Here is a 14,908-nt window from a genome sequence, read left to right as displayed (position 1 = left end):
TAAAAAAAGGCTGGACAAACATCTGGCTGGGGTCGTTTGACCCCAGTACTCTTTCCTGCCACGGGAGGGGGTCGGACTAGATGATCTCCTCAGGTCCCTTCTGACCCTATCAACTATGAAACTATGGTCCTCAGGAGGAGTTAAACTATGGAAAGTGTACAAACTTCTATTTTCCCACAAGAAACTTTCCTGGGACAGACTTCTTCCTGGTTGGATAAGCTTATTTTTTCTCTCTGAATTGCTATCTTTGGCCTGGGAGACAGCGAAAACATCTGTACACTTCTGGTTTCTACTGGGAGAATGGCAGTTCTTCCAGTAGAAACTGAATGCCTGTATGTGGCCACTAACAGCATTAGAAAGGATACTAGCCCTCATGCTTGAGGGTCTACACCAACTTCTGAGTATTGCGAATTAGGAAAAAATTACTCTAGTTATCTCATAATTGCCCTTAAGTCTATCTTCTACTTCCCTCTGACATTTAATGCTGACCTTTTGTTAGAGACAGGATACTGGAATAGGTGGGATGCTGATTTAATCCAGCACAAAAATTTTCATGGACCCATGAAGATTAACATTTGGGAGAATTGTTTAAAAATATTGTGCAAAAATGAGTATTAAACCGAACGCCAACATAACATTGAGAGAGCTCTTTCTCATTTCTTTTTCTGTGTCCATTACAAGGATACCACCTTTTCTATGGCTAGTTTATTTTCTTTGTAATTCTTACATGCTACTTTTATGCTGTGGTTAAAGTTGAAAAAGCTGATACATTGTATTCCTTAAACAGTTCAGCACCAAAGAGAGGAGTACTTACTTGCCTCTGTTTGGGTTCTAGGTCAGAACTGGATTTCTTTGGGCCATGTTGCATGTTATGCTTTCATAGATTCATAGATGCATAGATGTTAGGGTCAGAAGGGACCTCAATAGATCATCAAGTCCGACCCCCTGCATAAGCAGGAAAGAGTGCTGGGTCTAAATGACCCCAGCTAGATACTCGTCTAACCTCCTCTTGAAGACCCCCAGGGTAGGGGAGAGCACCACCTCCCTTGGGAGCCCGTTCCAGACCTTGGCCACTCGAACTGTGAAGAAGTTCTTCCTAATGTCCAGTCTAAATCTGCTCTCTGCTAGCTTGTGGCCATTGTTTCTTGTAACCCCCGGGGGCGCCTTGGTGAATAAATCCTCACCAATTCCCTTCTGTGCCCCCGTGATGAACTTATAGGCAGCCACAAGGTCGCCTCTCAACCTTCTCTTGCGGAGGCTGAAAAGGTCCAGTTTCACTAGTCTCTCCTCATAGGGCTTGGTCTGCAGGCCCTTGACCATACGAGTTGCCCTTCGCTGTACCCTCTCCAGGTTATCCGCATCCTTCTTGAAGTGCGGCGCCCAGAATTGCACGCAGTACTCCAACTGCGGTCTGACCAACGCCCTATAGAGGGGAAGTATCACCTCCCTGGACCTATTTGTCATGCATCTGCTGATGCACGATAAAGTGCCATTGGCTTTTCTGATGGCTTCGTCACACTGCCGGCTCATGTTCAACTTGGAGTCCACTAGGACTCCAAGATCCCTTTCCACCTCTGTGCCACCCAGCAGGTCATTCCCTAGGCTGTAGGTGTGCTGGACATTTTTCCTCCCTAGGTGCAGCACTTTGCATTTCTCCTTGTTGAACTGCATCCTGTTGTTTTCTGCCCACTTGTCCAGCCTATCCAGGTCTGCCTGCAGCTGTTCCCTGCCCTCCGGCGTGTCCACTTCTCCCCATAGCTTTGTGTCATCTGCAAACTTGGACAGAGTACATTTCACTCCCACGTCCAAGTCGCTGATGAAGACATTAAAGAGTATCGGTCCAAGGACCGAACCCTGTGGGACCCCACTACCCACACCCTTCCAGGTCAAGACCGACCCATCTACCACGACTCTTTGGGTGCGACCCTCTAGCCAATTCGCCACCCACCGAACTGTGCAGTCATCCACATCACAGCCTCTTAATTTGTTCACCAGTATGGGGTGGGATACCGTATCGAAGGCCTTCCTGAAGTCCAGGTATACGACATCCACCCCTCCTCCTGTGTCCAGGCGTTTCGTAACCTGGTCATAGAAAGAGACTAGGTTGGTCAGGCACGATCTGCCCGCCACAAACCCATGCTGGTTTCCCCTCAGCATAATTTGCCCTGCCGGGCTCTCACAAATGTGAGCCTTGATAATTTTTTCAAATACTTTACCAAGGATGGAGGTGAGACTGACCGGCCTATAGTTGCCCGGGTCCTCCTTCCTCCCCTTTTTGAAAATGGGGACCACGTTAGCCCTTTTCCAGTCCTCCGGGACTTGGCCCGTGCGCCACGAGCATTCGAATATTCCCGCCAGTGGCTCTGCAATGACGTCGGCCAGTGCCTTCAGCACCCTTGGATGGAGCCCATCCGGGCCTGCCGACTTAAAGGCATCCAGTTCTTCCAAATGACTCTGCACCACCTCAGGATCTACGCATGGAAGTCTGGCGCCTTGCTGCTGCCTCTCTACAACCCCAGTGAGAGACTTGTCGTGCCCCTCGCTTAGGAACACTGAGGCAAAGAACTCGTTGAGGAGTTCAGCCTTGTCCCCTCTATCTGTCACCAATTGCTGCTGCCCATTTAGCAGGGGTCCTATTCCTCCCTGGGCCTTCCTTTTACTCCCAATATATCTAAAAAACAATTTCTTGTTGTCCTTTACTTGGGTTGCCATCCTCAGCTCCATGGTAGCTTTGGCCCGCCTAACTGCCTCCCTACAAGCACGAGCAGAGGAGGTATATTCATCTTTAGTGATCTCACCCTTTTTCCACTTTTTATGTGCTCCCCTTTTGGCCCTTATGCTGCCCTGGATTTCTCTGGTCAGCCATGGAAGCCTCCTGGCCCCTTTCCCTCTTTTGCCTCGCTCGGGGATCGTCTTGCTTTGTGCCCAAAGGATCGTTTCCTTTAGGCACAGCCACCCTTCTTGGGCACCCATCCCATCAAAACTCCTACTCTGCAGTGCTTCCTTGACTAATCGCCTGAGTGCAATGAGATCAGCTTTCCTAAAGTCTAGCACTTTCACCCTACTAGTTACCTTACCCACTCGCCGTCTTATGTTGAATTCTATCATAAGGTGATCACTGTCTCCCAGATAGCTACCGATTTGGAGGTCCCCTATCATGTCATCTCCCGTTGCCAATACCAGATCCAGTATGGCATTCCCCCTAGTGGGACCATACACCTCCTGTGTCAGGTGGAGGTCCTGTACACAAGTTAGAAACCTGCGTGAGCGATGGGACCTTGCTGTCTGCGTCTCCCAGCAGATGTCCGGGTAGTTTAGGTCCCCCATGACTACCGCCTGTTTAGCTTTTATGGTCTCCGAGAGTTGCCTCAGGAGCCCCGCATCTATTTCTTCCCCTTGGTGTGGGGGTCTGTAACAGACCCCTACCACCAAATCCCTTTCTCCTTGCCCCCCATGTAGCCTAACCCACAATCCTTCTACTTCCTCAGCCTCGGATTCTGTCTTGATGAGGGTTGATGTATATTGCTCACTGACATAAAGTGCAACCCCCCCCCTTTCTTCCCCGACCTGTCCTTTCTGTACAATCTATAGCCCTCAATATGTACTGCCCAGTCATGGGATGAATCCCACCAGGTCTCTGTTAGCCCCACTAAGTCATAGGTGTTTAGTGCAAGCAGGAGCGCTAGTTCATCCTGCTTGTTCCCCATGCTCCTAGCATTAGTATATAGGCACTTGAGCCCTGCGACTGGTGCCTTTGCTGCCCCCCCGCTCCGAGTCCCAAGGGGCCCATTGTTTCTTACCTTCTTGTTCCTTAAGTTTCTTAAGTGTCCACACTAAGACACATACTAAGTGTGACTGAATCATAGCAAAATTATGACCTTTTATGGGAGGAGTGTCTCCAGATTCTAATAAGGAGCATGTATTCAGCTTTTGTCAGACTACTCCATAGAGATGATATGAGTTTAAGATTCCAGTGCAGTTTGCGGGCTGGGACTGACAATCAGCTGAATGCTGGTCCCAGCCCTGGCACCACACTGGTGCCAGTTCACAGCTGACAGTGGCAGAGAAGCAGCTTGCCATGTGGATCTAGCAGCAGATGTGGTTCCAACGGCAGGAGTGACAGTCTCTCCTGGGCTCGGTGTACCATGCCTCCCTCAACCTGCTGTGAGTGGCAGAGACTAGGGCTGTGCAAAATTTTGGCAGCCATTTTGTTTTGGAGGTGTTTCAGCACCTGAAACACTGAGTTCAAACTGAAATGAGGCATCTGAATCTGAAACATCTCCCAAACAAAACGAGGCATCCGGAACATTTTGGAAATGTTTCAGAAAATTTTTGGAGCCAGGCTTGCAGGGAAACAGCTGCCATGCAGTTCGGCTCTACAGGGAGCAGAGATGCATGTCGGGGGGTCTTCTCACTGCCACTGTCCGCCCCGTGCTGCCCCGGCAATGTGAGGCTGCACAGGCTGGGCAGCAGGAGGGAAGAGACCCCTGGCACGGATCTCTGCTCCCTGTAGAGCCAGGTTGCACGGCAGGGCAGTGCTGGTTCCTGCCGTGCAGCCTAGCTCTGCAGGGAGCTGAGATCCGGGGCAGTGGTGGCGAGGAGACTCCAGGTGCTGATCAGCAGGGACCAGCAGGCTTGCTTGCTACTGCGCTGCTTCTCTACCCCATGACCCAGTGTGACAGGGATCAGAGATCTGCGCGGGGGTCTCCTCGCCTGCATGGAGGGCAGCAGCCCTCCCTCTCCCCCAGACGAGCCACCCATGGCCCTGTTCTGCTCCCCGCTGGGCCCTGAAACCCCAAGCCCCACCCAGCTGGGCAGCAGGGCTGTGCGAAGCTTGCAGCCCGTTTGAAACTGATTTGGAGGAGATGTGGCCGAAATGAAATAGGACAGCGATCCAAAACACCAAAATGAAGCATTGTCCTCTGAAATGGCTGAATCCAAAACCGAATTGAAATGCAGCTGTTTTGCACAGCCCTAGCAGAGACCCATCTCACCCTGATGTGCAAGGGGTAGGCACTTCTGGGCTGGACAGTGGTGGGCATGTGGCAGGGAGCGTGCAGGCTCTGGCATAGGGGGTTGTTTGAGCTGCAGCACCTGGTGCTGGGGTCAGTGTTGGGGGGTGAGGAAGAGGGGTGCACAGCTGTCTCCATCCCCATCCAGAGTGGGATGAGACGATAATAAGCATTACCTTGTGATTGCTCAGAACACATTCTGGTTTTTATTAGGGCATGGTAATGCTTACCGCAATCTAAATACAGTAGACTGCAGATGCCCTTCAGGCGCTGTTACATAGAAAAATGGTGCTATGACATGTATGGTCCTTTACAGATGAATAATAATAATGCCTTGGAATTTATGAGGTTTTATTAGGGCATGGTAATGCTTAGTGCAGTGTGCTTAGTGTCCTGTGCCACAAGGCCCTTTTAGTTAGGCCTCTGTATCATGTTGCCAGGAATTGCTTGTTATATAATGGAAATCATTTTGGAAAGCAGAATACTGTATAATACACTTTTTACTTCAGACATGGTAAAATAATTGCATACTTTAAGCATGTTAGCTCCAGTAGTCCTGATCTTGAATCAAAGAGTCTGAATCTTTAAAAACTTTTAATGTTCATCTCTGCACTAGTCCCCTAGATACACCCATCTGCTGTTGTAATTAATCTTCTGGCTGAGGGTCCTTCTCCCAGTCAGTCAATGATGAGCCAGTATCAGCTGAAGGGACTTAACACTCTTTCTGTTTGCTCTGAAATGCTTCTGGAACACTCATTACTACCCTTATATGCTAAACTGTGTTGTTACATAGAAAAATAGTGCTATAACAGTATAACATGTATGATCCTTTACTGATGAATACTAATGATACTTCGGAATTTTGAGGTTTTCAGTTGCTGGTTATGAGGCTTTCAGTGCCCTGTGTGTAGTAGTCAAGCCTTCTGTTTGTTTTTTCTCACCTTCTTGAAATAGAAGAAATTATCAGACTTCATATTTTTTCAGACATTTTAGTCTGCATCATGTTTTACTTTTACTAATACTTTCAGAATTAGTCTGAGGTCTTACCAGAGGTGAAAAAACTAACTGTATGGGATCCATTTTAATGTTGGAATAAGCTTGAGAAACTTTCAGAAGCTTCCTTGCATTCAGGGTCTTTGACAGGTTTTTTTGGATTTTTTTGTTTCTACTGCTGATGTTTCTAAGTGAACCAAACATGCCAGTCATCAAATGTCAGAGTTAAAATGTCCCCTGGCTTTAACCTGCTTTTTGGACAAGATTACTGAGAAGGTAACACTGAGACAATTAACAGTATCTGGAAACTGTATTTATTTATTTATTCCCTATCAACCTGGTTTAGGTATGTGATAGTATGGAGCCCGAATAGTTCTTATTCGTGATGACCCTCTCCTAGAAATGAACAAAATGTGGCCTTACCGATGTAAACCTGTCAGCAGGCTTTGAATGGTACCTTTATAGACTATTACTTGCTGAATAGATTGTGACCTTAGCATGGATAGAGAGGGACATTTCTGAGTAGCTCCGTTCTTTCTTTTCAGAGTGTTCCAAGAAGGTGAAATTGCATAATAATTCATGCAATGTGAGGGGGAGTGGGGGTGTATCTATTTTCATTGTACCTTGAGCAGTTCTGCCAGGGAGAGTCTTTTTTTGCCATCATTGTCTACTTAATTCATGTGTAAGGGTGCTGGTGGAAAGTGTAGTTTGGGCTGTGATGCTAGTGCTGTAGTGTTGACTTGCAGATCACCCTTCTTTGCATCAGGCAGTAATTTCCAGATGCTTGGCTGAGATGCAGACTTGGCTGAATGCAAACTGGCCAAAGCTCAAACCATATTACAGTAAAATCCCTGTTATCTGGCATGTGGGGGAAATGCTGGGTGCCGGTTATGTAAAAATTCCAGTTATATGAGGCAGATAACACAGAGCAGCAGCAATGCAGGTTGGTGGATCATGGCAGTGGCCGCTGCATGAGAGCTTTCCCTGCCCCCCCGCATGTGTCCAGCTGGCCAGCCAGAAATTCCAGTTAATAGAGTATTCCTGCTTGTAGAATGTAAGATAACAGGGATTTTACTGTATTCTGTGATTTCCAAATCCTAGGAAGAAGGACCAGAAAGGACCTATAAGATCATCACGTCCAATCCCCTGCCCTGAACAGAAGGTACCTGGGCTCAAACCAGCTTAGCGAGGTATTTGTCCAGCCTCCTCTTAAAGACTGGCAGAGATGGTGACTGCACCACCTCTGCTGGAGGTGTGCTCCAGCTTCTACTTACCCATACAGAAAAGAAGTTTTTTTTCTTATGTGCAGCTGAAACTTCTCCTCTACTGGCTTGTGTCCATTGGTCCGTGTCTTCCCTGGAGGGGGGAGGTCTTTTCTGAAGTTGTTCACCTAGGGCCTGGTGTTCTCGACATATTTGTAGGCAACTATCAAGTCACCTCTTAGCCGCCTTTTGCTCAGGTTGAACAGTCCCAGATCGCAAAATCTCTCCTCATAGGGAAAATGTTGATGTTTAGTTTGTAGAACCAAGTGAAGGATTTTACAGATAGTGTCTCTGCTTTTGTACCCACCATTCCCATCTTTTGAGAAGTTTGACACCCTTTATTTAAGGGGTAGGTGTTCCAGGAGTGCTTTTTGGGTCCATCTTAGTTGTAGGTGGGTCTGATAATACAGTGGCTCTTTTCATTTCTGATTTTGCAATGATTGACTGTTTCCTTTGGAGGAGGTCTTTGCCAGAACTACGTTTTTACTGTCGTGTCCAGATTGTTTTGCTGCAATAGGTGGTTAGTGGGGCTCTCTTAGTCCAATTGGAAGCTTCAGCTGATGTAGAATATGACAAGCCAGTTAAGTAATTAAATAGCGGGATAGGTTGTAAGGAACACATTTGTGATAGTGAACAATAGGTTTTACTATCCTCATATTTTTCTGATTTCTTTTCAAGACACATTGTACTGAACATTGCAGCTGTACATATGGTTCAGGCTATAAATACCTCAGACTGCCTCTGTCCTATGCATTTTTGCAGCAACTGAGGTCTCTTTCTGTGAGGTTTATTTTTTTTTTATTATGCCAGTCAGTGCAGTGTCTGAATATTGTGTATGAGAACTAAAGTCTGTCCTTGTGTCCTGGAAGGACTATGTTTTCTGCTGTCCCTAGACCTGTTGCAGAAGGAAGAGAATCTGTCAGGGAAGATGTTGCTGCTTTTTCTGCTGCAGAAAGACCTCTGCAAATAGTTATCTTTCATTGTATATTGAAGAATGGAATACATGTGCTCATTCCTCCTGACTTCTGGAGTAGACATGCCTCAGCTAAGCAGCAGAAATACACCAAGCTACATTTTTCTTGTTAATGATGGTATTCTTAGATGAGCATGAAGACAAAGTAGGCTGTTTCTTTTTTAAGGCAGGGAGACTTGAGCCCTAAAACTGCATCCATTACTGGATGCAGAGCTAGCTTAATGCAAGCAGCACTAGTATGATCGTATTTTTCTCCTACCTCTCATCTGCTGGCTCCATTTTGGAGACATATGGCTACACATTTTATGAGCTGTATCTTCCACTGTTAGCTGTAAGTAGAAAACATTATGGTAGTTCACTGTGGAAGTGATTAAAAGAATGGATTGCTGTGGTCAGGTCTGCCACTGAGAGGAACAGGTGAAATCCTGCCAAATAGTAATGAAGAAAAGATTTTTTTTTGGCCACTGCCTCCATCTAAAGTGCCCAAGAACTAAGATGTAAATTTGATCTTGCACCTAAGGATGTGGGGTCTAGTTCACAATCTGGTAAAATTCATAGAAAGACTCCAATTGGCAACTCCCACTGACTTCAGTGTTCTTTGGGTTCTGCCCATAATGTGTATTTTTACTTCCCAGTATTCAAGAAGTAGGGGCCTTGATGCGAGTGTTCATGCTTGGACACAGAATATACATCTTCTGTGCATCTATTTAATATTTCTGAAAACTTACTAATGTGCATAATTAAAAGATTATTATTTTAATGAATCTTCTGCTTGAAAATGAGTTAACAAAAACATTGCCCTAAATGTCATTGAATATGGGTCATTAAACAGAGATGGTAAGCATCTTTTGATGCATATTTCTTAAGTTGGTAATTTGTTAGCTATTTTCAGTTGTAATGTATATTCAATATGAAGGAATTTAAATAAACTGTAATTAAATTTTTTTTTTAAATCTATAGGAATATTCTCCTAAATTCTATGCATTTAATAATATGTTATAGTTTTAATGACCAATTTCTAGTACTACATTTGTTGTTATTACTGGGGCTCTATAATTTTATTTATTTATTTTTGTTTATTTTCCCTTGAAGTTCTATCTTAAATATTAAAAAGACTTTCTGTAGTCTAACTTCCTGTAGGACTACACAAGATCCTTCCAAGAGTGATTTAGGTCATGGACCTGAAAGCATTTATATGTGTGTTTTAAGTATGGAAATGGATCCATTTAAGCGAATGAAATTTACAAGTCCGACTCCTTAATTATGAGTATTCAGTCTTTTAGACAAAGAACCCACAGTATAACTTCCTGAATTGGGAGTATATCTTCTAATATACTGGAAAGAAAGCAGGAAAGAACTGTGGTATACTGATGGCATGCAAGTAATTTTTGGAAGAGATGTCCCACACAGTCCTCTTGCAGCACATATTCCCATTATTCCATGTGTTTTTAGCTAATGGAGTAGGAACACAGCAGTAAAAACTCGCACCTTAGCAATCATCTTTTTGGTTAGTAAATTTGCAGAGACTAATAAGATGTTTTAATATGTGATGCTATATTTTAACAGCTATCTTTTGTAACTATTAAATTATAGTATTGGCCATTAAACTTTCTTATTAATTGCTGCAAATTTGGTTCTGAAAAGGTGATTTACACCCCCCCCCCCCTTTGCCCTCAGGGAACTGCTATTAGCTTCAATAGAAGATTGCTTGTGTCATTAATTTCATTTTATAAACTGAATGAAGAGTCCTTGTGGTGTGGTGTTGGGTGTTCCTGGTGGCAAGGACATTAAAAAAGTAACAGATGGGGGTAGGGATGGAAAGGAAAACATCAAATGAGAAAGTTGGAAGCAAAGGAGGATGATTTAATAGATTCCAGTGAATGTGGAAGAGGAGAAAATGTGGGTATGTGAAGTGGGAAGGAAAAGGACTATAATGTAAGAGGTATAAAATAAAGTAGCCTGCTTTTTGCAGTGCAAAGATTTGTGTACAAAGCTCTTAGTAATGCCCATGGAAGCATAATTTTTCATATACTGGATAAAGCTTTGTCTTCTACTGTCTTGGCTTTTTTCCCCCCGCTTTTTTCCAAATACATTTTGCTTAGGGTTTTACCTTTCGATTCTTTCTGGACTATGGGATCACTTTGCATGATCATTATTCATCATCACTGGTGTATTTCACTTTAAAAAGTGGGACAGTCAAGCTCGTATTGAAACTTTAATATACAGGCAATACGGTTCTATTAGAAACTGGCCCATGAATGTGAAACTTTCATCCAGGACAAATGGAAAAGATAAGAACAGAAGATTTGTGCTGCATTTATAGCAAAATGCTAGCACTATTTTTTGATCTAGCCTTTTAACAATTATGCCTGTGTACAGATTTGGTCTCTGCTATTTTGGAGGATAGCAGATAGTATTCACTTTATAGTTTTGCAAGGGGCTAGGCCACCAGTGGAATGGGTATCCTGGAAAAGCTAAGAAATGTTTCTTAATCCACAATTAATTGAGTCTCCTTATTGAAGCAAACCCTTAAGAAGTTTGGGTGAAAAACCAACCCCTGCTAATTAAATAAGTTTCAGTAGACTCTTTTATTCACGTACTTTAATTTGGAATTCCCTTCTCCCCTAATACAGCTTGTCTAAATGTGTGTGTGTCTGTGTTTTGAATTAAAGTGCCCTACATTCATAAGCACTTCTTGTGAATTGGTTAATCCAGTTTGAGAACAGATTGAATTAATTTCTGGATGACTATAAAATAAGGTTTTTATGCAAGCATCTGCATTAGCTTAGTCCTACTGGACAAACTTGAGTTTTCCCACCTCTGTCCCATATGGCATTGCATCACAGGGGATGTGCCCTGCTGACACCAGCTCCAGCTTGTCGCTGTAGGGGGCCATTGCCTGAGTGGCCAAGTGCTGCACTTAGGCACCCTGGGACACATTGGCCAGCTGGACCTGATCTCTATGGCTAGGGGATATTATCCAACCACTGGAAGTGGCTACCACACCTGCCCAGTAAGCTGCACACAGGGAGGAGGGGTGGGGGGGAGGAGACACCACAGCCACCTGTGCCCGTGCCAGCTCACCAACCCATCCCCAGGCTGCATGCCTGGAGCTACGGGCCCCTCATGGGAGGTTGGGGGCCCTTCCCTTCCCTCCTTGTCCTGCATGGCTGAGCTCCCCCACCCCACTCCATCTGCCAGAGTTTCCCTCCCCCAAACATGCAGGGAGGCAGTTCAGAATTTTTTTGAGCATGTACCTGTATCCCAGCTAGGCAGCCAGTAGCCTGTCACATGTGGAGAAACTCATTGATAGCAGCAGCAATCTCCTTGGCTGCAGGGGTAGGCAGAGGTACCCCTCTAGGTGGCACACGTTAAGGGGAAGTTTGGACTTGTCTTGGGGCACCATCGAAGCTCAGGACCCTGTGCCAGGTTCTCAGTTGCCCCTTTGCGAGAACCATTGCAATCAGCAGCAGCAGGGCATAGTGGATTGGGCAGCCCTCAGAGTGCTCAAATAACTTGTTGCAGTGTGCCTGGGCAATTCTGACCAGGGGCAAGCTTGGGGCATCCTGTGTGCAGTGGGGCCCCTGGCCTGGGGTGCGTCTCCAGAGAAGCCTGTCTGGGGGAGGGGAGAGGAGAGGGCCATTGCCAAGTCTGCATCCCAGCTGGCCAGGAGCCCATGACCCAGAACAAGGATGCCACAGGCCTGGCAGCATGGGAGCAAAGTGTCTAGCCTATAGGGAGCAGAAGTTGTGGAGGGATGGAGGCGGGAAGAATTACTTTGGAGCCACTGTGGCAGCTGCTGGGAGGGGCCAGCCATGGCTCAGCCTGGTTGGCAGGCTGCCTGTGGCAAGTGGCTTCCCCGTTCCCACTCTGGAATCAGGGAGGAAAGGCTGTTCTGGTGGCCACCCATTGAAGGGGCTGCCTGGGCAACTTACCATGGCCCCTGGGTGCCTGTCTGTGCATGACCCCTAAACCGAGGGTGGGTAACACACAACTCCTATGGACAGTGTGGGTTATCTTTGAGATTTTGCAAACTCTCACAATGCCCCTCTCTGTCCTTGCTCTGCAGAACCAGCTGCTGGATGCAGGGCAGAACCACCTGGCAGTACAGGAGATGGGCCCCCAAGGATGACTTCAGCCTCTGCAAGTGTGTTCCTCACATGCACCGACTCTATTAGTGCCAGAGTCAGGATCAGACAGTCTTCCTTGAGGGAAGAGAGTTGGACCTGGTGCTGAGAGCTCTGTGAGATGGACTAGGTGGACCACAGGACCGCAGGGTATACCTCGCCCTCTTGCAGAGGCTGGTCGAGACACAGGAGTAGCAGTATAAGGTAGTGTGCTGGGCAGCAGCCATCAGTGAGGAGAATTAGTGTGTTCTTAGTACGGTGCCGGCCCTGGCAGTGTGTTGCCATGCCTGGCATCCAGGCCCTGGCCTTCCCCTGGCAGCCACCTGTGGGCCTGCTGCAGGCTCCCCAGTGGGCATGGCAGAAGGTGCTGTGCCACCTGCAGTAGGCAGGGCCCCCAGCCCTGCTCCAGATCCTAGCCCCCCAGCGCCTTGGTCACCCACTGTCCACCACCTGCCCCGGCTTCATGTGGCCTCTGAGTAGGAGGTGCCCATGGTGGGACTAGCTCCCTATATGGGGTCTGCTGGCCCCAGCCCCATGGAGGAGGAAGGGGAGTGGACTGAATGGACTGGACAGTGCCCAACCTGGTCCTGGGCCAGCCCCTGGCTTGCCGGCCTTGTCACAGCATCTAGACCCAAGATAGTGTCCATGAAGGGCAGGGTGCTAGGCAGTTCCCTCCAGGCCCTACGCCGTAAGTTCCTCCTTCCCACTGTTCCTCCCCTGACGCTTGTCAATAAACACCGTATGTAGTTTCATGGGGATGAGGGTGCTTTATTGGTGGGGTGTGTTGGGGATAGTGAGAGGGGTATCTGTTGTTGGGAGGGTAGGGGGCATCTGTTGTTCTGGGGAGGGAAATAAAGTTTAGAGTTTGACAACTGTCTGCAGTGTGCATGTTGTTGGGGTTGCACTGTGGACTTGGTGTGTAGGCAGTTGCCTAGGCACCCTACTGTGGGGGTTGGTGGAGGAGGTGGTCTGTGACCACATTGTGGACACCGTGTCCTGGCTGCCACTGCTGGGTGCGTGGCTCACCCAGGTCTTCAGGGGAGCTGGCCCATCTGCACTGGCACCACAACTCGCACTCCTGCTGCCAAAAGCCCTTGTCATGCTTCCTCCACCCAGGTCTCGTAGAAGAGTTCTCCCCGGGCCTTACAGATGTTGTGCAGTGTGCAGGCTGTGATGATGGCTCGGTGAACTTGAGGTGGGCTGTGAAGGTGCACCAGCATCCCTTGAGGCTCCTGAAGGAGCTCTGGGCCAGGTACCAGTTGAAGCGCACGTGGCTTTGGTTGAGGTGGCCAGTGTAGGGATGCATGAGCCACAGCAGCGGTGGGTACATGGAGTTCCAAATGAGATGGGGCAGGATGGTCACATCACCCAGCTGCAGGTCTGGAACTGTTGGTGCGAAGCGGCCACTCTCCACCAGGGCTGCCAGGGTGGAGTTCCGGAAAATCTGGGCATCGGTCGTGCTGCCAGTGCAGCTGACGTAGATGTTCATGAAGGCCCCCTGGTGGTCCAACACAGCCTGCAGCATGATGCAGTAGAAAGGGCAGTGTAGTAGGGGCAGTCCACATGGGGAGGACAGGTGACGGGGATGTGTGTCCCATCAAGGGCTCCAGTGCCCTGGGGGAAGCAGAGTGCTCAGAAGCCTACCATCATTGCAAAGGGGTTCAGTAACCCAGACCATGGTGTTGGCCAGCATGTACTGGAAGGCACCATAGACATCAAGGATAGCCTCCCTGGTGGTTGCTTTGGCCATCCCAAACAGGTAGGAGATGTTGTACAGGCTGGCAGGCATGGAGAGCTTCAGCATGGTGATGGCCACGTGGATCTCTGCGGGGTGTCATTGGCACATGTTGGTGGGCTAGTGCTCCAGGTTTGGGCTGAGATGCTGGACTAGCTAATGGAATGTAGGCCAGGTCACATGGAAAGAGCCAAGCTACTGGTCATTGTCTCAGGTGTGCAGGATGATGTGGTGCCACCAGTCCTGGCTGGTGGGGAGGCCCAGAAGTAGCAGGGCCAGGGCACCATGAGCTTGTGGATGCCAGCTCCATTGGCAACCATGTGGCCATTTTCAGCATTGCTGCCAGGGTCTAGGAGGTAAGCTAATGGCAGGTAGTCCAGGTTGGCGGGTGTGTTGGACCACGGGCTGGGCCAGGGACAGGGTGGGGAGGACAGAGTTGAGAGCCATCAGGGGTCAGGTGGCCATCATTTTGGTTCTGGAGAATGGCTAGTGTGGTGGTGAGTAGAAGGCCATGGTGTTGGCTTCCGCTGCTGGGAGGAGGGTAAGAAGCGTCCGTGGCATGCTGGGCACAGGCTCTTGGGACTGCATCCTGGAAGGCTGTGTCAGTGGGCTGCCGATTGCTCAGGGCCAGAGAAATGTGTGGCCAGGGAACAAAGTGCAGGGCAGCCTTTTAAAGATTGGGGTTGGCACTTAGGCAGCTGTGGCCAGAGCCTGGACCTCCTGCTGGCTGCTGTAGGGGGCAGAAGCAGCCCTGGTCTGAACTGCTCCCTGGTTTAAACCCTGGTTGCTGCTAACCCGGGTGCACG

At 48.0% G+C, this 14,908-nt stretch overlaps 1 protein-coding gene across 9 annotated transcripts in view; it reads left to right on the top strand.

Moving 5' to 3' along the window:
• ENOX1 (ecto-NOX disulfide-thiol exchanger 1) overlaps window positions 1–14,908 on the top strand; it is a 541,543-nt gene that overhangs the window by 36,185 nt on the left and 490,450 nt on the right. For 2 of the 9 annotated variants that reach the window (XM_059725449.1, XM_059725332.1), the window contains exon 2: window positions 12,310–12,571. The exons of the other annotated variants lie outside the window; for them this stretch is intronic. The gene's annotated coding sequence lies outside the window, so the exon portion shown is untranslated. The remainder of the gene's footprint in view (window positions 1–12,309; window positions 12,572–14,908) is intronic. 9 annotated transcript variants of the gene reach the window in all.

The sequence above is a fragment of the Alligator mississippiensis genome, chromosome 1, assembly GCF_030867095.1.
Source record: "Alligator mississippiensis isolate rAllMis1 chromosome 1, rAllMis1, whole genome shotgun sequence".
Taxonomy (NCBI): Eukaryota; Metazoa; Chordata; order Crocodylia; family Alligatoridae; genus Alligator; species Alligator mississippiensis.
This window is presented reverse-complemented; position numbering and strand designations above follow the sequence as displayed.